This window comes from Molossus molossus, unplaced genomic scaffold (genome assembly GCF_014108415.1).
Source record: "Molossus molossus isolate mMolMol1 unplaced genomic scaffold, mMolMol1.p scaffold_m16_p_10, whole genome shotgun sequence".
NCBI classification, from domain to species: domain Eukaryota; kingdom Metazoa; phylum Chordata; class Mammalia; order Chiroptera; family Molossidae; genus Molossus; species Molossus molossus.
The window spans coordinates 40,036,981-40,064,032 of record NW_023425345.1 but is presented as its reverse complement, the minus strand read 5'-3'; the positions used below and the strand labels follow the sequence as shown (position 1 = coordinate 40,064,032).

Below are 27,052 nucleotides of genomic sequence, written 5' to 3'. Positions count from 1 at the left end.
GGCAAATGTCAATATTTCCGAGATGCTTAACAAGAATTCTATACAATACAGTTAGCATTTTGTTCATTACATTTTAGTGGTAATTGGTTTCTGCTTTTATTTTTGTAACTAGCTCTTTAAATTTAAGTAAATCATTTTCTCTATTTTAAAAAAAGACAACCCCTAGCCAGTTTGGCTCGGTGGTTTGAGCGTCAGCTTGCGGTCCAGAGTGACCTGGGTTCGGTTCCCGCTAAGGGCGCATGCCTCAGTTGCAGTTTGTCCCCGGCCCTGTTTGGGTTGTGTGGGTGGCAGCCACTCGATGTGTCCCTTTCACGTAGATGTTTCTCTCTCTCTCTCTCTCTCTTCCTCTCCCTCCCTCCACTGTATCTGAACAAAAAAATGGAAAAATGTCCTCAGGTGAGGATAAAAATAATAATAAATAAATGACCAAAGCCCTGGCAAGTGTGTCTCAGCAACTGGAACATTTGCCCTAGGACCAAAGGGTCATAGGTTCAATTCTCGGTCAAGGACACATACATATGTTGTAGGTTCAATCCCCAATCAGGAGGCAAACTAATTGATGTTTCTCTCCCTCTCCCTACCCCTTCCACTCTTATCTACGAATTAATGGGAAAATATCCTTGGGTGGGGATTAACAAAAATAACTTTTAAAGCCCTGGCCAGTTTGGCTCAGCGGTTAGAGCATCACCCTGAGGTTCAGAGAGACCCGGGTTCGGTTCCCACTAAGGGCACGTTCCTCGGTTGCAGTTTGTCCCTGGCCCTGATTGGGTCACGTGGGTGGCAACCACTCGATATGTCCCTTTCATGTCTATGTTTCTCTCTCTCTCTCTCCCTCCCACTCTATCTGAACAAAAAATGGAGAAATGTCCTCGGGTAAGGATAAAAAATAATAATAAAGAAATAAAAAATAGAACACTAATACAGAACTGAAGCCTCATCTTTTAAATAATAAATTGAATCCTATCAAACACTGTCAACAGTTTGTCTGATTTTCATTGCTATACCTAGAATAACTTACCATTTCACTACACGTATTGTCTGCATAACATTCTACTTTATGGGTATATGAACATTTAACCAGTCATCTTTGACCAAATACAGGCATACCTCGTAAATTTATTAAATTGCTTTGCTTTAAATTGAAGGCAAGAGGCTCCACCACCAGAAAAGGTTATAACTATTACAATAGTCACATTTGTGCGGTAGTATGCCTGTACTTGGTTTTCTTACTTTTTACAATTATAAACTATCACACTAAGCGTTCTTGTATTTATGCTTTTATATTTCTGCCAAATGTTTCTGGAAATAATTTGAACTTAAATCAGTATCAAAGTACCAAAATGATTTTCATAAACAGTAAAAACACTGCCTTAGAAAAAGGCTGAAAGAAGATACACTCTCACCATGTCAACAATGGACAAATCCATAACCATAGTACATGTCAGGGGAAAGTAAAAGTAAACAAACTTGATTTATATTACTGGTGAACCCCATGGTGGTGGGGTCTAAATAGAAGACATCTGTAATATACTGTCAACAATAAAGTAAAATAAAAATTTCAAAAATAGTATACCCGACAACTTCAGAATATACATTCTTTCCAAGTGCACATAAATCTTTACCAATATTGACCATGTGGCTGGGCCACAAGTAAATTTCAAATTTCAAAGGATTAAAATGATTTAGATTAATTCACAGTGGGGTAATATAGAAATTATAGACAAAAGATAACTAGAAAATAGCAAAATAATTGAGAAACAAGGAATGCATGATACACCTGAGCAGAAAGATCTCTGGTGTCTTTTTTTTAATCCTCACCGGGGATATTTTTCCATTGATCATCAGATAAAGTGGGAAGGAGGAGGGGAGTGCGAGCAACATCAGTGTGAGAGAGACACATATACTGTCTGCCTCCCACAGGACCCCAACCAGGGCCAGGGACTGAATAGCATCTGAGGTATAGTTTCTTGAGCAGAATCAAACCTGAGACTCTTTGGTCCAAAGGCCAACGCTCTAACCGCTGAGCCAAATCGGCCAAGTCTCTGGTGTCTTCTCTTCAACTACTTACAATGTTACAAGTCCCACTGCATGAAGAACCTCCCTCTGTGACCTCATTTAACCTTAATTACCTCATAGAGGTTATGTTGATTATCCATTTCTATAGACCTTTTAGACCATTGATTTTCAATCTTTTTCATCTCATGAAAAACTGATTAATAAAATTCTGAAGCACACCAAAAACATTATTTTTTCTAATCTGACAAAGTTATAATTTTGATTCATTCACACTGGATGGCTATTGTTATGTTGGCTGTTGTCATTTTTTAGTTTGACAACCTAAGGGAAAAGTGGTCAGTGTCCCTGACTAAATAAAGTATTCCATGTTTCAAAAATTCTTGTGGCACACTGGTTGAAAATTCATTGTTTATTAAAATCCCTGAAAACTGGTTAATATACAAGAAAATACGAGCAGTAATTGAAAAAAAAACATTTTCAATATCATAAATCAAATGCAATGAAAAATGAACTTGACTTCTGATTAGTATAAAGACTTAACGGTAAGATATATGCCATATTCAAATATTTGAAGACAATTAAGAATACTAATTATGTCACAATTTATAAATTCAATGCAATCTAAGTATAAATTTCGAGATTTATTTCGATGAAAAATCGTAAGTTGATTCTAAAATTTACATAGAAATGCAAAAAGAATAACAAAGACAAATGTGTACAGACATGAGAATTAGGACAAGATTGGATGGCAGAATGGGTTACAGTTTACTCAGTAACTCAAGAAAAACAAGATTGAGGGCATGCACAAGTCCTAAGTAGAAAAACTTATCTATTCCTCAGCATACCTTCTCCTGGGAAAGCTCCTTTATATAACTGGCTAGGTAGAAGTATGATTCAAAATAAAAGGGCCTTTAGAATGGTAATTAAGGTTAAATGAGATCAAGAGTCCCTAACCCAACAGGACCACTGTCCTTACAGGATAAACATGAGGTGTATTCACACAAAGGGAAGATGACATGAGGTCACACAGAGAAAGTAGCTTCTGCAAGGAGAAGAGAGATGCCTGAGGAGAAACCAAATACCTGATCTTAGACTTCAATACTCTAGGTCTGTGAGAAATAAATTTGTCTAAGCCATCCTATTTGTGGTTATTTTGTTTAGGCAGCTCCAGCACACTAATGCAAAGCATATGGATATAAAGAAAAATAAACTTTATGAGTAATTTTGGTTTGTTTCCAACATTTTCTCTCCACTCTGGGGCCACAGAAGACACTGAAGCCTGAAAAACCACCCCTGAACCACGTAACTTAGAAGGAAGGGAGTTCTGTTTTCTGACTTTTTCTAATTACAGTCTCTACTTTTAAATACAATGCACTGCCGTGGCCGGTTTGGCTCAGCGGTTAGAGCATCGCCCAATGGACCAGAGAGTCCCGGGTTCGGTTCCCACAAAGGGCATGTACCACGGTTGCAGTTTGTCCCCAGCCACGGTTGTGGTCGTGTGGGTGGCAACCAGTCAATGTGTCTCTATCATATCGATGTTATTCTCACTCTCTTCCTTCTTCCCTCCCCTCCCACTCTATCTGAAGATAAATACAAAAATAAATAAATACAATGTACTATTAGACCTTTTGATATCATAATGGAGATTACTAGAGACAGATTTCCAGTCTATCATTTTTATTTCCCTTGGAAAATAAACCCTTTTGCCCCCAAATTGCCACCTTACCTGCTTTATCAACCCTCACCTGTGACAACAGTGGCACTCACCTGACAAACCCCAGCTATGGCTGGATGTAAGAATCCCCTCTGTACAGGAACACCCGAAGTTCTCTGGGGGGGTGAGAGAGAAAACAATCACTTAAGCCAGCAGACTAATCTTACTTCATGAACAGAAATGTCAGACTCACCATTGCCCAATAATTCTACCTCATTTTATTAAAATTTCATTTATATTGAAAATAATTTTATTGCTAAGACCTTTTCTCACCTCCCTGGTCCCCAGCCACTCCAAACTACACACATGCTTCCTTTATTCAGAACATCTGTCAAGATCCGCATACCATCAAATCTATAAAAAACATGTATCCTTATGATCTGCATTTAGAGTGACAGAGCTGACCTTCCTTCTATCAATCTGTACATTTAAAACCCAATTTCCCTTTCCTTTATTCCCAGTTATCAACCTGTCCCTATGGAATTAGGTCACTCACACATGTGGGTGTAAGCAAATACACACAGACTGTATGTATAGTTGCCAGTATTAAAAACCACAACAGTCCGGCTGGTATGGCTCAGCGGTTGAGCATCAATTCATGCACCAAGAGGTTGCCAGCTCGATTCCCGGTCAGGGCACATGCCCAGATTGTGAGCCTGATCCTCAGTAGGGGGCATGCAGGAGACAGCCATTCGATGTTCTCTCTCATCAACAAAATGGCAGTAAATACGTATCTATCAACAATTGAATCTAAAAAACAAAATAAATGAACAAGCGGAACAGAAAGGAACACAGATACAGAGAACATTTTCTCGTTGCCAGATGAGGAGTACGTGGGGGGGATGGGTGGAAAGGTGAAGGGATTAAGAAATACAAATTAGTTGCAGAATAGTCATGGGGATATAAAACACAGGATAGGCCCTGGCCGGTTTGGCTCAGCGGTTAGAGCATCGGCCTGCGGTCTGGAGAGACTCGGGTTCGGTTCCCGCTAAGGGCATGTACCTCGGTTGCAGTTTGTCCCCGGCCCTGGTTGGTCGTGCGGGTGGCAGCCACTCGATGTGTCCCTTTCACGTCGATGTTTCTCTCTCTCTCTTCCTCTCTCGCTCCCACTCTATCTTGTACAAAAAATGGAAAAATGTCCTCGGGTGAGGATTAAAAAAAACAAAAACAAAAAAAAACACAGGATAGGAAAGGAATATGGTCAGTAATATTCTACTATGTATGGTGTCAGATGGCGGCAAGATTTATTGGGATAATCACTTATTAAGTTATGTAATGTCTAATTACTGGGGCATACACCTGAAACTAATATAATATGATATGTCAACTATAATTGAAAAAAAATTTTTTTTTTTTAAATCTCCCTGGCCAGTTCATCTCCGTGGTTAAAGTGTTGGTCCATGGACCAAAGGCTCTCACATACCTGGGTTGCAAGTTCGATCCCTGGCCCCAGTCAGGGCCGTGCCGGAGGCAATCTATTGATATGTATCCCTCACATCAATGTTTGTCTTTCCCTCCCCTCCCTTCTACTATATCTAAAAAATAACAACTTTTAAAAAATTAAAAAATAAAATTGTCAGCACTATGCCTAACTGTATAGGTTATCAACAAAAACAATTAGCATCTTTTGATACAATGGAGTACCAAGCACAAAGTGTCTTGTGTTTTAAGTAAAAAAAAAAAAAAAAAAAAAGGTAAGGGAATAAAATTAAGACAAGTAAAAAACAAAAAGTAACAATAGTGGATATTAATCCAACTAGGTCATTTATAACTTTAAATGTGAATAGCTTCAACATTCTATTTCATAGTGATTAACCTGGCCAGGATGCTCAGTTGGTTAGAGCATCGTCCTGATACGCCAAGGTTGCAAGTTCCATCCCCAATCAGGACACATACAAGAATCAGCCAATAAACACAAATAGGTACAAAAATCAATGTTTCTTTCTTTCTTTCTATTTTCTCCATCTCTTTCTGTCCCCTTCCTCTCTCTCTAAATTAATTTAAAAAGTGTTTTAAAAGACAGTGAATGTTAGACTTCATTTTATTTTTTTTAAATCCTTACCCAAGGATATATATATTTTTTTTTTTTTTTTAACTGATTTTACAGAGAGAGGGAGAGAAACATCCATGTGGTTGCTTGCCATATGCACCCGACTGGGGATCAAACCTGCAACCTGGGTACGTGCCCTGAAAGGGAATGAAACCTACAGCTTATCAGTGTACAGGGTAACATTCCAAACAACTGAGCCACCCATCAGGACCAGACTACATTTTCAAAAACTAATTACATACTGTGTCCAATAGATATACTTCAGGGATCCAAAGATAAACATATTGAAATTAAAAGGAGAGGAATGTATTATCAGACAAAATACAATGAAACAAAAAAACGTTATTATAGATAATCGGGGACATTTTATAATCATACAAGGGTCAAACCACCAAGTAAATGTAACAATTGTAAACATATATGCACCTAACAAAGCATTAGGATACAAGTTTTTAATACATCATACACTCCCTCATTCCTTTCCAGTGGTGGTTAAAAAAAAAAAAACCTCAAGTACCTCATTGTAGGTCAGTGAATAATTGCATGTTGGTTGTCTGGTAGGTTTAAGGTTCTAACTTCTCTGGCAGTTACTGTGGGCTGGATCCAATAGTCCAAGTACTCTGGTGAAAAGGTCAGTAAGCAGCCCAGTAACATGGGCAGGTGACATCAAAGCACTAGATTCTTATAATAATCTGTTGTGCAGAATTCTTCTAGAAACATCCTTGCTTTGACTGGCTATAAGTGAATTAGTGAACCTTAAATAAGCCTAGCCATTGTGTGCACAAAGTTTGGCTCTACTAAACCCACTTACCTGGCTGAAGGTTTTACAGTTAACAGAATAGGTAATACTAACATGTTAATGCTGACAAGATATGGTAGCCCTCACTACAAGGCAAGCAGTTCTTGCAAGTTGACATTCATAAAGTGCTTGGTCTGAACTGGGAAAATTTGGAAGCATAATTCATATACTCCTGTCCTAAGAGAGAATCCATGGTGCTTTCCTATGTGTGATCATAAAAAAGACTAAACTTTCACAAAATTTTTTTATTGATTTTTTTTTTTTTGGAGAGAGAGAGAAACACTGATGTGGGAAAGAAACATCGATCAGCTGCCTCCTGCACGCCCCTGACTAGAGACTGAGCCCACCACCTGAGCTTGTGCCAAACCGACCAGGGCTATAGATACTTCTACTTATCTGTTTATTTTTATCCTCACCCAAGGACATTTTTGCATTTATCTTCAGAGAGAGCGCTCGCGTGAGAGAGAAACGTCGATGTGAGAGACACACATTGACTGGTTGCCACCCGCAGGACCCCAACTGGGGCCGGGGACAAACTGCAACCAAGGTACGTGCCCTTAGTGGAAACCGAACTTGGGATTCTCTGGTCCATGGGCTGATGCTCTAATGGCTGAACTAAATCAGCCAGGGCAATACCTCTATTTAAAAAAAAAAAAAAAAATCAACCAAAGCACAAACACCAACACTCTAATGTAAAAGCCACTTTTCAGGAATTCCAAAAGTACTATGATTTATTGAAACTTTTCTAGCTCTGACTTAATGTGTCCTCAGTCACAGGAGAAATATGGTTATCAAGTTCTTGAAATAGGTTTTGAAGAGTATTCTTCTAAGCTTCACATTACTTATAACATTTTTTTTTATAAACAACTTTATAAATAGCTAATGTTTGAGAATTCAAGATAGGCCAAGAAATGTCCTGAGTGTTCTAAATACATTCTCACATTTAATTGTCACAATAAATGAATGACGTTAAGCAGTCTTCCCTAAGCAGTGGGGCCCTAGCTAGAAGTAGGGTTAGAAGTCCTACTATCATATCTATAAAGCTGTTTCTCCACACAGATAAAAAAGAGACAAGACCAAATGGATTTACATAGTTTATTACTCACTCAAAAAGCAAAACCAAGAGCATCAACCTGAGGTCCTGAGACCCGGGTTCAGTTCCTGCTAAGGGCATGTACCTCAGTTGCAGTTTGTCCCCGGCCCTAGTTGGATCGTGTGGGTGGCAGACACTTGATGTGTCCCTTTCACATCGATGGTTCTCTCTCTCTTTCTCTTTCCCTCCCACTCTATCTGAACAAAAAAAAAAAGGAAAAATGTCCTTGGGTGAGGAAAAAAAAAAAAAAATAGCAAAACCAACATCAGTATCCCCACCCAGTCCTAGGTTTTACTGAGGCAGATGAGAACACAGGCTGCTGAGGAGCCTGCAGCTGTACCCCAAAGGTGAACGGATGTAGTAAAATAATACTATGCTCAACTGAAACTAGGGAGGCACACAAGAAACAACCTTGTGGCTATTTCTCACAAGGCTGTGTATCAACATTTGTTCTGGGAGAACTTGCAGAGTGTCCTGCCAACATGTGCGTCAGACCAAGATTAACTGTGTGGCCTATGGGAAGACAAAGGTCATTTATACCTCTACTCCCGAATCTGTCATGCATCCAGCTACAAATTCTCTTCAGATTCCTAGGCTACTCCATCAGATACTCTTGTACTTTCTCATAGGCAACACTAGGTAGAGTGAGTAGACTGTGACTCCCAGCAGGATGATCAGGCCTCTTGTGGAGGTCAGGTCACAATCAGGATCTCCGCATGAGGTTAGCTATGTCCCAAATATCATCAAGCTTCACCAGTGAGAGCCACACAAAAAACAGGACAGTGGGAAATAAACTGCTCTATTTTTTTTGACCGATTAATCCAGGTATAGTATGGGATGTTGGCAATTATATCCCATCATGACTGGCTAGCAGGAAGTTCAGTGCAACGCAACTATCATTCTGGCTAGAAAGTCCAAACTACAAGTAACCCTTGAATAACACAGGGACTAGGTGCACTGACTACCACCCACAAACTTTGCAGTTGAAAATCCAATTATAACATTTGATTCTCCAAAACTTTAACTACCAAGTCCACTGTTGACTAAAAGCCTTACTAATAACAATTGACACATATTTTGTTTATGTATAACATACGGTACTCTTACAACAAAGTTACATAGTACGATATGTATTTATTGAAAAATAAATCCATGTATAAGTGGATCTTCCCAGTTTAAATCCATGTTGTTTAAGGGTCAGTTGTAGTTTGCTACCTTTTCTAGTTGTGTTATTCCCTAAAGTGGGAATTAAAGATAAGAGAGTACACATGAAGAAGTCAGTTGTCCTTCCTTGGCGTTCTGCCTAACAACTCATTTTAGAGCCCTCTAGGTACCCACCTCAAGGAAACATGATCCATCAGATGGTCAGTGGTCTTAAATATCTAAAAACCTGACAACTGCCTCAAATACATGATTAGTGTTTACCAGGCAAATATAAGCTATATAAGATACAGTATTCCGTTGGGGTACAAACTGTATTAGGTGTGTAAGTAACACTTGTTAAAATAGGAATGTGCCCTGGCTGGTTTGGCTCAGTGGTAGAGCAAAGGCCTGCGGACCTAAAAGCTGCGGATTTGATTCTGGTCAAGGGCATGTATCTCAGTTGCAGTTTGTCCCAGGCCCACGTCGGGATTGTGCAGGAGGCAACCGTAGACATGCCCTTCTCATCATCGATGTTACTCTCTTCTCTCCCTCCCACTCTATGTGAAGATAAATCGTAAAATATCCTCGGGTGAGGATATTTTAAAAAGGGGGAGGAGGGGGGAATGTGCCAATTTTTTTTTTTTTTTTATCCTCACCCGAGGATATTTTCCCATTTTTTTGTTCAGGTAGAGTGGGAGGGAGAGAGAGGAACAGAGAGAGAGAGAGAAAAACATCGATGTGAAAGGAACACATCGAGTGGCTGCCACCCGCACGACCGACCAGGGCCGGGGACAAACTGCAACCGAGGTACGCGCCCTTAGCGGGAACCGAACCCGGGTCTCTCAGGACCGCAGGTCGACGCTCTAACCGCTGAGCCAAACTGGCCAGGGCGGGAATGTGCCAATTTTATGCCTCCTGAGGTAGAACCATTCTTTCAGTAAAACTGATCAGTTCCCATAAAACGGGCTTCCCATTAAATAGGCTGAAAAGCCTCTAAAGAGAAATCTGATAAAATTGTTATCCCGTTAGTTACCCCTGTCACTATACACCACATTCCAGTGTTTAACCTCTGTTCGTTTCAGGTTCTGTTGAGAGGGCTGCAAGAACCTCAATACAGGCATTTTGTTGGAATGGGCTAATATCCAGAGTTGATAAAACTGAAGGTTGAGATTAATGATTCAAGGACCTCAGGTATCAGAAGAAACCTTCTTGTCAGCAGGATCAGGGAAGGGATGACATATCTGACAATCAATTAAATTCAGAACCATAATGATAGCCTAGGAAATACAAAAGTATTCTACTTTCCCTTAATCAGGAAATCATGACTAATAGGATGAAGTATGCAGGCCGTTGCCCAAGGACACAATTCCCAAGGACATCCACTATCAAAGTCAGCAACTGCTGAAAGTTTCTAAGTGTCCTTACATTAATATCTCCCATTGGCCAGCAGTTATGTTGAGGATGGTAGCAACAGCCTGGAGTAAAGCCACTTAACAACCCTCCCCCCCCAATCTATGTCTTCCTTCCCCAGTAAAATAAACACAGGAGAGCTATGCAAGTTTTGCTGGGTGAGAAGGGATGATAATCACTCAGTTGTGAAACTGACTGATCCCATGCTCCAAGCCACCCTAGCCACAACACACTGTTCAATGACAGGGTCACGTAGGTAAAAATGTAGTAACTGTTAGAAATTGTGGCAGTGAATCGTTAGGGCCATTACGAAGCAGTTACCTACCTGAGATAAATTTCTATCACCCAACAAACACCTTTCCACTACTTCAACTAAAACTGCTGAGCCCTGGCCAGTTTGGCTCAGCAGTTAGAGCCGTCGGCCTGTGGTCCAGAGAGACTTGGGTTCAGTTCCCGCTAAGGGCATGTACTGTGGTTGCAGTTTGTCCCCGGCCCTGGTTGGGTTGTGCGGGTGGCAGCCACTCGATGTGTCCCTTTCACGTCGATGTTTCTCTCTCTCTCTCTCCCTCCCTCCCGCTCTGTCTGAATAAAAAGTGGAAAAATGTCCTCAAGTGAGGATAAAAAAATATTAAAATAAAAAGAGCCCTTATTTTAACAAAAAAAATACCGCATATGGCAAAGTGAAGAGAGGAGAATCCAACTATTTTCTGTTAAGCCAGACATTAAAGAGATTTGCAAAAATACAAAACAATGCTACTCTTTTCACTATTGTTTTTGGAAGATATATTATCGTGTAAGGATTTATTATATATTAAAGAAAATAATTATTTAAAATTTTAGTTCTGCCCTGGCCATTTTGGCTCAGCAGTTGGATAGTTGGCCTGTGGACCAGAGTGTTCTGGGTTTAGTTCCCACTAGGGGCACGTACCTAAAAATATAAATAAAAATAAAATAAAATTTTAGTTCTAATACAGTAAATATTGTTGCAACCTACATAAACAAATGTTCTTTGGGGTCCTGAAGAGTTTTTCGGGCATATAAATTGTTCTTGAGACCATATGTCCCTACAGTTTGCAGTTGCAGAAAAAAGCATGTCCATTCAATTCTCACTGAGGAAAAAGCTGGAAGCACACAGCGACCTCTCCGGAATTTGTCTATGAATATCTTTTTCCTGTTGATCTATATTATATCCTTTGTTGTCACAAAGTTTTGCCAACAGGTCCGGCTGTTGTGGCTCAGTGATTGAGCATCGACCCTGCACCAAAAGGTCGCCAGTTAGATTCCCAGATCAGGGCACATGCCCAGGTTTTGGGCCCAATCCCCAGTGGGGGACATGCAGGAAGCGGCCAATCCATGTTCTCTCTCATCGATGTTTCTATCTCTCTCTCCCTCTCCCTTCCTCTCTCTAAAATTAATAAAGGGGGGGGGAGTTCTGCCAACAGGGTATAAAAATAGAGATAAGGCCTGGCCGGTTTGCTAAGTGGTTAGAGAATGGGCCCATGGACCAGAGTTGCGGGTTCAATTTCGGTCAAGGGCACATACCTCGGTTGCAGTTAGGTCTCCGGCCCTGGTCAGGGTTGTGCAGGAGGTAGCCAGTCAATGTGTCTCTCTCCCATCGATGTTTCTCTCTTTCATTCAAGCTCTCCCATGCTCTCTCCCTCTCACTGTATCTGAAGATAAATGAAAAATAGCCTCGGGTGAGGATTAAAAAAAAAATAGAGAATAGGTTCAAAACTACAAGTTGGGTGTTTGAAAAAAAATCACTGAAACTGATAAACCTTTAGCTAGACTAAGAAAATAAAAGAACTTAAATTACTAAAATCAGCAATGAAATAGGGACATTACTATCAATCTTCCATTTTAAAAAATACTATGAGTAACTGTAAGCAAATGTGTTTAATAATATTTGGATGAAAAGGACAAACCCTCTGTAATATTATAATTTATATTAAAAAATAGCTCTGGCCAGTTTGGCTCAGCGGTTAGAGCGTTGGCCTGTGGTCCAGGGAGACCCAGGTTCAATTCCTGCTAAGGGCATGTACCTCAGTTGCAGTTTGTCCCCGGCCCTGGTTGGGTCGTGTAGGTGGCAGCCACTTGATGTGTCCCTTTCACATCAATGTTTCTCTCTCTTCCTCTCTCTCCCTCCCACTCTATCTGAACAAAAATTGGAAAAATGTCCTTGGGTGAGGATAAAAAAAAAATTTACATTAAAAAATATATATAGCAGGTCCTCAAATAACATTGCTTTGTTATAACATTGATGAGTTATCTTAGAAACATAACTCTTGCTTATACCAATTAACCTACGATAAAATTGGCTTATCATAGTCATTTCGTTTTATTTATTTTTTAATCCTCACCCTAGAAGATATTTTTCTATTTATCTTCAGACAGAATGGGAGAGAGAGAAAAGAGACAGAAACATTGGCGTGAGAGGGACACACTGACTGGTTGCCCCCACACGACCCCGACCAGGCAGGGCCTGGGACAAACTGCAACCAAGGTATGTGACCCTGGCCCGAATCAAACCCGTGACTCAATGGTACGCAGGCCGATTTTCTACCACTGAGCCAAACCAGCCAGGGCATAATCATTTCATTTTAAGTCAGAACCCATCAACAATGTTAAGCTTGGATTTAATTTGGTTTTACCAAATTTGGTCTTCATCCCCATTTCTGGCACAGAGCTCCTAAAACCCTTGGATTTTCCTAAGTGATAAGATCAATAAAGGTGTCTTTTCATTTAATCAATCATGACTATATCATAAAGCCCACACACACACACAACAGGATTCAGAGAGCTTCAGAGTTGGTGAACAGGTGGAAATCTGGGGAGAGGCATGCTAGGAGAGGGCATGCAAGCCCCTTTCCACCGAACTCTACGCAGCTCTTCCATCTAGATGTTGATTCATATCCTTTGCAATAAATCAGTAATTAAGTAGATAAAATGTTTGAGTTCTGTGAGCTCCCCTAGCAAAATAATTGATTCTGAGGAAAGGGGTCTTGAAAACCTCTGTACCATCTATAGCTGGTTAGTCAGCTGTAAGTACAAGTAACAACCTGGACTTACAGCTAGCATGTGATGTCCAAGCAGGAGGTCATGGAAACCTTCAATCTGTAGCCAGTGAGTCAGAAGCACAGGTAATGACACTGGTGTCTGAAGGCTGAGGAAGCTGGTTTTGTGGGACTGAGTACTCAATCTATCCACAGAGAATAACTTGTTGGTGTGAGGGTAATCACACACTCACACACATAGGAATTATGTGCAAAACCCCAGAAGACCTCCAAAAGACATACTGACCAAAAAACCATCTCAAGAAGATGTAGGAAATCTAAAAACTATCCTTATCAAAATCCAGATTTCTTTGCAGAAATTGAGAACCTGAATCCTAGCATTCAATTTGAAAAAGAAAAAAGTTGGAGAACTCATACTTCACAATTTCAAGACATACTGTTAAAGAAAAAGAATTAACAGGCTGAATGAATGTGAGGTCACTTGCCCCCAAGACAGCAAATTGACTTAACTGTAGTTTCAGCCCCTCTCAGAAGGGAAATTTCTTGATCACAATTACTGAGATAATGTGCCTGGAAAGACCCCTGCAGCCATTCTCCCAAAGTCAGGTGACTTGGCCTGAAACAATCCTTCCTTTTCTTTTGTTGATAGAGGAAGTAAGCCACTATTTTAGAAAAAGCAAGCACCCAGGACATAACCAGACCCTTTTGCTTCCCAGGAGATAACCAGACCCTTTTGCTTCCTAGAGATAACCAGACCTTTTCGCTTCCTGCTTTCTATAAGCAGCTCTCACATCTAAAGAATGTCGGTGTGCCCTGTAACTTGGGTCCAGAATTTGGAGACTGCCTCCTCTAGGTCCACATGCGTGAATAAAGGAACCTCTTCGATTCCTCCGGGGTTCGGTCTGAGTCTTTTCCGTAACATTGTCAATAACCTTGTTGCCCCAGTTTCCTATCAAATCCTTCCATTTCCACTTCTTTTTATTTTCAATAATGACATACAATATTAATAATAATTTTCTACAACATCCAGGAGCACCCTTCTATTTACTAGATGGGACTGTTCAATAAAGCCAATTAGATCTTCAAATTTATTCAGTTTAATTTTTGTTGTAACAAAATTACAGTAAACAAGACCATATAGTTAGTACTGACATAGGACAGACATTAATCAAGGGAACAGAAACCAAATAAAACCTTCACGTTTATGGCCACCAGTAAAGAACTAGAATCCAGAACACAAACTCTTACAACTCAATGATACAAAGAAAACTCAAATTTAAAGTCTATAAAGGAAAGAAAAAAACAGTCTATAAAGGTTTTGAATAGCCCCTTTGTCCAAAACATATATACAAACAGACAATAGGTATACAAAAAGATGCTCAACATTGTCAGGGAAATGCAATAAAAAAACCACAATGAGCTATCACAACTTGCTCACTATGACAGCTATAACTGAAAAGACAAGTGTTGGTATTATGGGAACAAACTGAACTCATGCATTGCGGTTGAGAATATTAATGGTTTACCTACTTTGAATAAGTCTGACATTTCCTCAAAAGGTCCAACAGAGTCACCATGTGACAGAGCAATTCCACGCCTAGGTATATATACCCGAGGACTGAAAATGTCTATACAAACACTTGTACATGAATACCCACAGCAGCATTAGTCATAGTGGCCAAAATGAAGAAACAACGCATCTATTAACATGAAAGGATAAAAACAAAATGTGGCACATATATCTACATGATGTTAACATTATTTAGCAATAAACAGGATGATGTCCCGAAGGTGTGGCTCAGTGGTTGAGCATCGACCCATGCACCAAGAGGTCACTGGTTTGATTCCCAGTCAGGACACATGCCCAGGTTGTGGGCCAAATCCCCAGTGAGGGGCATGCAGGAGGCAGCCAATAGATGTTCTTTCTCACTGATATTTATGTCTCTCTCTCCCTCTCCCTTCCTCTAAAATCAATAAGGAATATTAAAAAAAAGAATGATGTACATATACGCATCAACATGGCTGAACCTTGAAAATACTGTGCTAGGCCCTGGCCAGTTTGGCTCAGCAGTTAGAGCGTCAGCCTGCGGTCCAGAGAGGCCTGGGTTCGGTTCCCGCTAAGGGCACGTACCTCAGTTACAGTTTGTCCCCCGCCCTGGTTGGGTTGTGCGGGAGGAAGCCACTTGATGTGTCCCTTTCATGTCCATGTTTCTGTTTCTCTCTCTCTCTCTCCCCCTCCCTCCCTCTCTCTCTCTCTCTCCCCCTCCTTCCCTTTTTCTCCCCCTCCCTCCCTCCCACTGCCTGAAAAAATAGAAAAATGTCTTTGGGTAAGGATAAAAAAGAAAGAAAAAGAAAATTCTGTGCTAGGTGAAGAGAAGAGTAAAAAGACCACATATGATTTCATCTAAATGAAATGTTCAGAATACACAAAGCTAGAGACAGAAACTAAATTTTCTATTGTTGTTAATCCTCACCCAAAGATATTTTTCCATTAATTCTTAGAGCGGAAGGGAAGGAAGGCAAGAGAAAGAGAGAAACATCAATGTGAGAGAGACACATCCATTGATTGCCTCCTGCAGGCCCTCAATCAGGGCCCAAGATCGAACCTGCAATCCAGGTTAAGTGGCCTTAACAAGGAATGGAACCTGAGACCCTTTGGTCTGCAGGCCAACACTCTTAAGGCTGAACCAAACTGGCCAGGGCCAGAAACTAGATTAATAGTTGCCTAGGGATGGGTAGCTGAGGAATAAGGAGTGACTGAAAATGAATGTGAAGATTCTTTTTGGGGTAGAATGTTCTAAGATTGATCATGGTAATGATTACACAAATATTCATTTATGTGAATATACTCAAAACCACTGCACCTTGTAAAAGGGTTAACTGAATTATATGAATATAGTATATGAATTATAATCTCTAAGCTAGTTTTAAAAAAATCCCAGCATTTTCCTGTTAACCCAGATATGCACATGGCCCAATGAGAGCCAATGGAATTTGAACTTTTGGTGGAGCAAGCAGACAAAAGACACGATCTGTACAAGTTGAAGCTTATTGGATATCTGAACAAAAGAAGGCAGATGCAGTAAATTGGACAAGCTCAGTGACCAAGGTAACTTCACAGGATGATCTCATCATAAATTCCTAAGTCGGCAGGTAATGGTGGGTAGTTGCCCCAGGCCTATGACTTCCTTAGTAAAAGGTTTATCTTGCCTAGCTGTGTGGTTCAGTCACCCCATGGACTGAGAGGTCAGGTTCGATTCCCAGTCAGGACACATGCCTGGGTTGTGGCTCCATCGCCACTGGGGGTGTGTGTAGTAGGCAGCAGATCAACGTTTTTCTGTCACAATGTTTCTATCTCTCCCTTCCTCTCTAAAAAAAATCACTAAAAAACATTTAAAAAAAGATTTATCTTTCCCTTAAGCAAGCCCTGTCCATTGTTCTTATGCACCTAAGGCAACACACCTTTGAAATGCCAGAGTAATCTTTTCCAAACCCCTGGGAGGCATAACTACCCTCAAGGGAGCACATGATCTTTCGGTCTCTACACTGTCCCTATTTACTGTAAATGTTAACATCCTGTACCCAGCAAGGTATGTATCTCCATTTTACTTTTATCCAATCAGTGATTTCCCCCCTCCACCCCTGCTTTCTCCAGCTTCCATGATCTATTGGCCAGTGAGTTTCATGCAAACTTTTTCTTTCCAAATGCACACAAAAAACTGCAAAACTAACATTCTCCCAGAGCATTTTCTCAGTCTGTTGAGATCCGGCTTCCATGTATGTCCTCAATTAGGCTCAAATAAATTCATACAATTTTTCTATAGGTTTAGACATTCTATCAACAGATATATGCCTAGAGATACTAGGACCACCCAACAAAGGGAGTTGTTTCTATCTCACATAAATGTCCCTATCTCTCCCTTCTCTCTCTAAAAAGAAAAAAAAATTTCAATTGAAAAAAATTCTCCTTAAAAAAAAAAAAACTAGCCCAACTGGTGTGGCTCAGAGGTTGAACCAGGATATCGACAGATGGATTCCAGGTCAGGGCACATGCCCATGTTGTGGGCCAAATCCCCTGTGGGGGGCATGCAGGAGGCAGCCAATTGATTTTCTCTCAATCGATGTTTCTATCTCTCTCTTGCCCTCTTCCTTAACCTCTAACTAAGGGTAAAAACTATTTTTTGACCTTCAAACTTACTTCAAATCAATAAAATGCAAATTATAGCAGGAATCAAATGAAATTTTTAGCTAACAACCAGATAAAGTTGATCTGGTAATACAATACAATTTCTACAGTTTGAAATTTTAAGCCCAAGTTAAAATTTTTATTTACCAACACAAATTAAGTTTTGTAATTTAATACGTCTCAAGAGAACCTTAGTGACTCATTAAATCCCTGCAATCATAACTATTAGCAAATGTCTAAGACATTTACTTCAACAGGCTAACATTGCACTTCAATTTACAAGCACACTTACGGCAGTTAAGAATAAACAAGTACATAGCTGCCTCCCAACAAAACATTTAGAATTCTTCAAGGTCCACATGATTACTTCTTTCTTTACAAGGCTTAGCATAAAGTAAATTTAACTTGCATTTCTATAAACAGGGTTGGTAAACTGTTGTCTCTTTATCTCATTTAATGCTTTCTATGTCTATTTCACACAGTATGTGTCCAGTGGGGAGATGGAGAGGGATGAAAAAGACCTGGCTAGATCAAAAAAATAAATCAATCTTGAAATTCACCTTTATAAATGTCTTTTGAAATAGTAAGTCAGATCAATTCCCTAAACATTTATGTTCCTATTGGGTCCAAGACCATGATAACATAAAAGGGATGACAGCTTCATGCCTGGCTGGTGTGGCTCAGTGGATTGAGCCTCATCCCAAGGACTGAGAGGTCCTGGTTGCGAATCAGATTCCCAGTCAAGATAAATGCCTGGGTTTCACCCAGTAGGGGGTGTGCAGGAGGCAGTCAATGGATGTTTCTCTCTCACATCTGTTTCTATCTCTCTCCCTTCCTCGCTTTCTAAAAAGTATCAATTAAAAACATATTTTAAAAAAGGATGAGAGCTTTCAGCACATCACAGAATAAAGCAAAGCAAAGCTTTGGGGCAAATTTGTTGCCCTGGATGGAGAATTTAATGGAGGTAATTATCATTTCAAATAAACCTGTAGGTGAAAACCAGAGTTGTGTCTAGTACTTCCTTATAAAAACAGAGCCTACAACAGGATCTACAGTGAAAACTTCACACAAAGCTGGTGAACTCATGTAGAGCTTACTGTCTTAGGCCATAAAATACATTTCCTCTAATATGACAATAGCTAAAATTTATTGAGTACTCACCATGTGCCAGGAGCTGTTCCAAATGTGCTGTATTATGACAACAATTTTATGAGGTAGGTACTACTGTTATCCCCCTTTTACAGATCAGATAACTGAGATAGAGAAGTTAAATATTTCCTAAGGTTGTACAGACAATAAGTGATAGAGCCAAGATTTGAATGAAGTTCAGCAATTTGATTGCAAGCATCATGGTCTTAATCATTACACACAGTTTCTTAACACTTGGTTTTTATAAGATGGAAGCCCTGGAGATGATCACTTTGGCTTTATAGGTTGGTATCTCATGGAATGACTCCTCCCAGAGTTGTGCTCTGTGCTGTCTTCCACCAACACCATATGACAGAAATAATAAATAAAACAATCAAAGAAGAAACAAAGCACGTTGTGGATCATTTTAAGTAGACTTCTGCCTTAGTAACTGGGACAGTCACCTCACCATAAAAAACTGCTTGCATTATCTTACAAAGATGCACAACTGAATACTCCATACTAAGCCAACCATATTATTTCTAAGTTTTGTCATCAAATCCATTGTGCCCCATAGTTTGATTTTTAGCCAATACTGATTCAATAATAATTTTGTTCTGCCCTGGCTGGTTTGGCTCAGCGGTTAGAGTGTCGGCCTGCGGTCCAGAGAGATCCGGGTTCGGTTCCCGCTAAGGGCATGAACCTCTGTTGCAGTTTGTCCCCAGCCCTCGTTGGGTTATGTGGGCGGCGACCACTCCATGTGTCCCTTTCACTTCGATGTTTCTCTCTCTCTCTCCGCCCCTCCCTCCCAACTCTATCTGAACAAAAAATGGAAAAATGTCCTCGGGTGAGGATAAAAAAATAATAATAATTTTGTTCCATAACAGATATATTAGGCTACTTAGAGGTGAAGTCCTTACCTTTAAATATGATGTTACTCCTTCATCATTACTGTCTATGTTCCCATTTCTCTCCAAACATGTGTCCCTCCACAATATTTACTTCTCTGGTCCTAGAAATGCAAGAAACTATATAATTATTACTTAATATACAATTTATATATCACTTTCGTTTATATTACATTTATAATAAAAGCGTATGCTAACCTGTTTAATTGCTATGACACTGCTGTACTAAGTTCTGTTTGAGGTGCGTGAAAAGCATACTAATAAGTTTCTTGAAATCTGATGTATGAAAAAAAACACATAATAAAAACTAGGTCTGGCCTAGACCACCATTCAGTTTTCAAGTTAGAATTCCAATTCATGTGCCCTTCTCCCAGTCCACTACTGTCCTTTCATTCCCAAACAAAAAGTACTTTGCCCTGACCAGTGGCTCAGCTAGTTGGAGGGTCCTCCTCCCTTACACCAAAAGGTTCTGGGGTCACTCCCGGTTAGATTGTGGGTTCCATCTCCCAGCTCGGGTACGGGAGGCAACAGATGGATGATGATTCGCTCTCACATCTCTCCTCTCTCTCTCTCTCTCTCTCTGACAAATTAATTAAACATATCCTCGAGTGAGGATTATTTTTAATAAGTTATTTTCTAGCAATTTTCTTTACTAGATTAGTAAAAGAGAATCCAACTGTATAGGAAAGTACATCCACAATAAAACCTAAACATTCGTGCATGTTAATATTTGAGTAAAATTTAAATGATTTACAGCTAATATATTAAGCTCTGCAACCCGCCCAATTAAAATGCTCCCCAAGCTCCTACAACGACATCACCTGCTCTTCTCTTTACCTTTTAGACAGGCACTGGGAATACAAATAAAATGTTTGCGGTGAACCGACTCCCCGAAAGGTTGCTGCTGACCTCGGGACCGAAGGACGTGTGCCGAGGAAACCCGCGCCCCTCAAGAACGCCCCACGCCCCTCAAGAACACCCCACGCCCGCAGCTCCCGAGCATCCACAAACGCCTCTGGGCATGAGCCAGGCTGAGGAACCAAAGCATCGGCACCGACGCGTCCGAGGGCCACTTGCGGGGCATTTGTTTCGGGAGGAACAGCATAATAATGGGGGTGGGGAGGACGGGAGCGCTCGATAAATAGTAAATGCAAAACAAAAAAATAAATTTTTCACACGCCAGCGACAGAAGGTAATTAAAAACAGAAGCTGCTCTTACACCTCCCACCGAAACAATCGCCCTGCAGTTTAACCAAAGGCGTCCTCGCGGGCGCTCCCGCGACCTCCCCGGCGCACAGCGAGGCGTGAAAGGAGCACAGCCGGCGAGGCGGCGCCCTCGGGCTCCCGCGAGGCGACGGCGGGGGCCAGGGCCGCTCGGCACGGCGAGCAGGGCCGCGGGGGCACGGCCGGCCGGGCTCGGGCGGCGGCCCGCGAGGCGCGCGAGCCGGCGGGAACCCCAAGGCCGGGAGCCGCCCCAGCGCCCGCAGCCCGCGCGACTCCGTCACCGCCTCAGAACAAAAGCGCTGGGCGGACGGGCGCGCGCCCTCCCCTGCCCGCGGGCACCCGGGCTCCCCGCGCCCACTGCCTCGCCGGAGACGCGAGAAGGCGAGCGAGGGGCAGCCAGGTGCCAGGTCCCACACTTACCAACAGCACGGAACCCTGCAGGGTTACGACAGGAGAACGGGCCGGCCGCCCCGGTCCCAGAGTTTAAGTCAACTCGGGTCCGCCTTCAGGGGCGGGCCCAGCACCGAAACCCGGGCTCTGGGAACACAGGGCCCCGCCCCGAGGGGACCGAGGCAGCCGCCAGGCCGGCGCTTCCGCGGTCCTAGTGCAGCCCGGATAAGCAGCGCGGCGGCCAGCCCCGCCCTCCGGTGGGTCACGCGGCTGCTTGCAAAGCACGCGCACGGGTGGGATGGCGAAAACTTCTTCTGCGGTAGTTCTTTAATTTGCATCAGAATCACCCGTGGGGGCTCGTTACAGAGGGATTAAAGAGCACCACCTGCAAAATCACCAATTCAGTAGGTCTAAAGAGGGGTTGAAAATGTCGATTTCTAACACGTTCTCTGGCTGTTGCTGCTGGTCTCAGAACCAGGAAATCAGAGTTGGGAGGTCGGCAAACTTTCCATAAAGCTTGTGAAAGGAAAGTGCACCAAGTAGAGCGTAAGGAGTAGTTTTTGTTGTTGTTGTGTTTTTTTGTTTTTGTTTTTGTTTTTGTTTTTTATTTAGCTTCTTGCAGTAGGGAGAACGTCCATTAATGCAGAGGAACCTTCTCTAAAGAAAGGAAGTAGACCTTTATTTTATTTTTATTATTTTTTTTTTTTGGTTAGGCCTTTTTTATAGGAGGGTTTTTATAGAAGGAAGTAAACAACGGAATCCTGTATGACTAAGAATGAGAAAGGGCAGAGGTTCATCCAATATAGAGAGCAGGATATTCCTTTGCCCTTGAGATTCCATTCTTGGCTCTGCCACTCACTAGACATACAACCCTGGGAAAATCATTTAACCTGTCTGCAGTTTTTCCATCTGTAAAACAAGTATAACACCAATACTTACTTAATAGTATTGTTGAGATAGCTACATAAATTAATACACAACCTAGAGCAGATCCTAGAACATGGGCTAGTGCACTTGGCTCATATAGGAGGGTTTTTTTTCTTTTTTTTTAACCCTCATCTGAGGACATTTTTCCATTTTTTGTTCAGATAGAGTGTGAGGGAGAGAGAGAGAGGAAGAGAGGGAGAGAAAGAGAGAGAGAGAGAAGCATCAATGTGAAAGGGTCACATTGAGTGGCTGCCTCCGGGACAACCCAACCAGGGCCAGGGACAAACTTCAACCGAGGTACATGCCCTTAGCAGGAACCGAACTCTGGTCTCTCTGGACCACAGGCCGATGCCTGTGAAACCGGCCAGGGCTCATATAAGAGTTTTTACAGAACCTAAGCCATAGGAGTCAGCAAGCAGAAATGAAACCAAGTAAGAGGAAGTTTTATTGCCAGAAAGTCTAATAGAAACCCCACTCCTTTACAGCTTCAGGAAGGTATAATGCCCTACAAGATTTAATGCCTAGGAAACTTAAAGTCTGTTTGGGATAAAGTTGCTGATCTCTCTGCCTTTTATCCTTTCCTGTATTTGTGCTTCCTTCTGTCTTCTTTAGATATGTAAAGCTTGTCTGATTTTATAAAAGTGTATGATCTTTTCACTAATCCTAACATACAACTGACATTTGTGCAATGGAAAGGGAGCTATGTAATAAATCTGACAAAATCAGTGATTGAAAGTAACCTCAAAGGGTGATCTGATCATAAATTCCTAACAGGGAAGGTCAAGGTGGATAGTCACCGCCGCCCCCCCCCCCCAGGTCTATAAAAGGTTTATCTTTGCCTTAAGTGTGCTGACATGTTCATAACCCCATAATTGATGATTGGTAAATTATTGTGCTGACTTTATAGCTTCATAATTGATGATTGGAAAAGTCACTTGTTAGCTCTTAACTTCCATATTACTGCCCTAAGCCTCTTATTCCAAGAAACCAAAACTCATCACTCTTATCGGTTAAACTTGCCCTAAGCCTCTCATTCCAAGAAACCAAAACCCTCACTCCAGTCAGGTGGAACAGAATGATGGAACCATCCTAACCCACCCCAAATTGCAAACGGTCACTGAAACAAGTTTCAGAAGACCACAGCTTCCAACTAATCAAGAACTCGGGAGACCACAGGCCCAACCAATCAAAGACGACCACGTCTCCTCGGCTGAATGACCACGCCCCCAGCCCTAAATTTAAAAATCCTTAGTCTGTACAAGCCGGTTGCTACTCTCTCCTTAGAGGTAGTCCGGCAGGCTAATCCCCAATAAACCTGCACTTCTGGAGACCCTGCACCGTCTCGTTCCACCTCGTTCTTACATCACTATGTGCCCTCTAGCTGAACCTGTTTTGTAAAGAATTTAATGAACAGCATAGAGATAAAAATAACCTCAATAAATTGGAATATTTCCTGAACCAAGAAACTGTTGGGAGCCGACTACGTGTCTGATAGAGTCCACGGAGCCTGGAGGTCTTGAGTCAGAGACTCGACCTCCCCCCCAATCTCAAGGAATTAGGCTTGCATTGTGTTTGTGCAGCTCGGGGCTAACTGTGACCTAATGTATCTTGAAATACCTGAGGTAACAGACTGGGTGGGCCTGGGTGGGCCTGGATGTTCCTGGGTGGGCCTGGTACCTGAAAGGCAAACTAATTCTATACAGCATTGTTGTAGCCCTGGCCATTATATCAAGAAGATCCTATTTTCTTGTATTATTAAACTTTTGCTGTAAGGTATAAAAGGCATGTAATATAGCATATCTAGGCTGATCTCCGAAGACTGTCACAGGGGTGTTCGGAATCAGATGCCAGCCGGCTAATAAACGGCTCTTATTTGGACTTCAATTTTCTAGTGGTCTTTCTTTGACTCTGTGGCACCACAACATAAGCAATCCCTATCCATTGTTTTTATGCATGTAGGTTAACACACCTTTGAAATGCCAAAAGTAATCTTTTCCAGACCTTAGACTCTAAGGCTTAGAGTAACCATCCTTAAGGGAACACAGAATCTAGTAAACTATCCTGTAACCCAATCACAGAGATTTCCTGCCTTACTTTCTCCACCTTCATATAATGTTATTTACATTCCCTACTTAATTCCAAACATATAAAAAGAACTGCAAAACTGTCATTCTCTGGAGCATTGAGGTCTTGCTTCCTGGCATGTCACTGGGGTCTCTGCACTGTGAGATAAGGGAATCGTTTGTGTCCAGCAGGGGCAGGGGGTCTCTGTACTGTGAGATTGTTTTGACGAGCCAGCAAGACAATCAGAAATGCACAACCAAATTGTAAATAAAAGAAGCGCTGCCCTGGCATATTTGGCTCAGCGGTTGAGCATCAGCCTTCGGACCAGAAAGTCCCAGGTTCGGTTCCCGCTAGGGGCACGTACCACAAAAAAAACAAAGTGAATAAAAGAAGCGCTTTATTCACCAGCGGGCTTCAGGGGCAGACATTACCCAAATCAGCAGCCCAGATTGTTTGTTCTAGTCTGCTTTTAAAGACAGAAGCCACGTTCCCTTTTGGCTCCCCCTCAGGGAACTGGTGCAATAGTGGTTGCAAAAGCGGTTATTACAGAAGCCAAGATAAGCATTAGTCACTGAGCTCATGATTTTCAGTTCCTGATACTCAGAAACTGTCAGGGTGAGTTTATGCAAGATACATCCCTTTACATAGGTCAACCATAACCTTAGGCAAAGTTCCTTTACTTCAAGGGGTAATCAACCTATTATTCGAAAAATACTGAGGAAGGTCCACTGACGATAAAAATGGAGTCGCTTAGTCGCCTTAGCCAAGGGACCTAGATAAGAATGGAGTCGCTTAGTAATCTTAGCTCAGGGGCCTAGCTTAAGATAAGGGGATCGTCTGTGTCCGGCAGGGGCAGGGGTCTCTGTACTGTGAGATAAGGGGATCGTCTGTATCAAGCTTGCCTTCTCAATTTGTTTGGCTCAAATAAGTTCTTACAAAAATTCTCTACAGGCCTGGCCGGTGTGGCTCAGTGGTTGAGCATCAACCCATACACCAAGAGGTCGCCAGTTCGATTCCTGGTCAGAGCACATGCCCAGGTTGTGGGCCAAATCCCCAGGGGAGCGGCATACAGAGTGCGGCCAGTCGATGTTCTCTCTCATTGGTGTTACTATCCCTCCCTCCCTCCCTCTCTCTTAAATCAATAAAGAAAAAAAAAAATCCTCTACAGGTTTGGACATTCTTGTGTCAACAAATCCATCAATATAGCAGCCCTGAATTACCAGGATTGCAAAGGGAAGACACACTATTCCGGACCTGAACCAAAGCTTAATCAAGGGCTGGGCTTTATATTGCCTTCTCTTTCTGATATTTACAACTCAGTATGTCAAACAATGAACCTTGTTATCCATCTGGTCAGGCTGGGGAAAGATTCCCCTAAAAGATTAGATGACTCTGTGCTATGTCCCTGATTGAAATTATAGATCCTCTCCTTGTGCTTCCCAACAATCAAAAGGAAAGACTTTTGCCCAGGCCAGTTTGGCTCAGTGGTTGGAGCGTTGGCCTCTGGACTGAGGAGTCTCGGGTTTGATTCTGGTCAAGGGCATGTGCTTCAGTTGCGGTTCATCTCCAATCCTTGTCGGGATCGTGCAGGAGGCAGCCTGTCAATGTGTCTCTCTCGCATCAATGTTTTTCTCTCTCTCTCTTTCTCTCCCTCCCACTCTATCTGAGGATAGATAGAAAAATATCCTCGGATGAGGATTTAAAGGAAAAAAAGGAAAGAGCTTAGATCAAATTACAACTTTAGGTGCTATCTCAGTCTTTCAAGAGCATAATACTTAGTTCAAAGCTTGTTAACTTGAAACTTATAAAACATGTTTAGAAAAGTGAATCACATCATTAGTATATCTATAATAAAAAATTTGAAAAATAATAAAACTGCAGATACTTCAAAATGGAGTCAGAGCTGCCATCCCAGAGGAACTGTTTTGCATGTCTTCTTCCTTTGGAATGTTAAAAGTGGGCAAAATAACCTTTGGGCCCTGGCTGGTTTGGCTCAGCAGTTAAAGCATCAGCCCTCAGACTGAAGGGTTCGATTCCTGGGCAAGGGCACATACTTGGGTTGCAGGTTCAATCCCCAGCCCCAGTTGGGGTCTTGCAAGAGGCAACCAATTGATGTCTCTCTCACATCGATGTTTCTCTCCATCTCTCTCTCTCTCTCTCTCTCTCTCTCTCTCTCTCTCTCATCCCCTTTCTCCCTCCCTTCCACTCTCTCTAAAAATCAATGGAAAAATATCCTCAAGTGAGAATTAACAAAATAATAAATGAAAATAAATAACCTTTGGATTGGATCTAAAGCAGCACTGTAGTCCAAACAATTGTTTGCAAAGGTAACAGGAAAGTGGACATGACAACCAGACTCAAAATTAAACACATTCTTTAGCCTTAGCATCACTAGGTTAGCCTACCTACACCTATAGAAATTTCTTCTATTCATGTAATTGTTCCCCTTCTTTTTCTCATAAATACTCCTTTCCTTCACTCCCTAGTCATTAGACTATTTGGGTTTGTGCCTGAATCAATGGTTTCCAAACAGCTACTGTTGGATTCAATTAAATGCTTGTTGCCTCCCACTTTGGCCTTTTATTTTTAGGTTAACATAATTATGTTGGTTTATAAAAGATGCCTGTTATTCATTTAAGTTGTAAATCAGGTCATTGGTTTTCTTTTTCTTTTCTTGGTTATCTCCTGTATTCTGTTTCTCCTTCCTGTTAGTAATATTTAGCTGGATACAAGGTGGCTTACCTGGAGAATACATTCCCCAAGCCTCCCTTGCAGCTAATACGTTGCAAGCTTCAGTTCTCAAAATGACATATGAGCAGAAATATTGTATGCAACCTCTGCCTAAGGGAATGCCTCACCCTGAAATTCTTTTATCTGTCTTCATTTGCTTGGAGTGGAATGTAGTAATGGCGTAACCTATTTTGAACCACAGAAAGAAATATAGTTCCTGAGATAATTCTTTTCTTATTTTATGCCACAAATCTCT

General features: G+C 41.6%; 1 protein-coding gene across 10 annotated transcripts in view; it reads right to left on the bottom strand.

Moving 5' to 3' along the window:
- The window catches only part of RESF1 (retroelement silencing factor 1), a 33,597-nt gene extending 12,370 nt beyond the window's left edge, over positions 1 to 21,227 (bottom strand). For 5 of the 10 annotated variants that reach the window (XR_004958359.1, XM_036252604.1, XM_036252608.1 and 2 more), the window contains exons 1-3: positions 21,106 to 21,226; positions 19,474 to 19,565; positions 3,784 to 3,846 (exon numbers count right to left, since the gene is read on the bottom strand). The gene's annotated coding sequence lies outside the window, so the exon portion shown is untranslated. Of the gene's footprint in view, positions 1 to 3,783; positions 3,847 to 19,473; positions 19,582 to 19,659; positions 20,749 to 21,105 lie in introns of those variants that run through there. The other 5 variants (XM_036252612.1, XM_036252610.1, XM_036252607.1 and 2 more) reach the window with 5 other exon arrangements.
- Between the last annotated feature and the right edge of the window lie 5,825 nt (positions 21,228 to 27,052).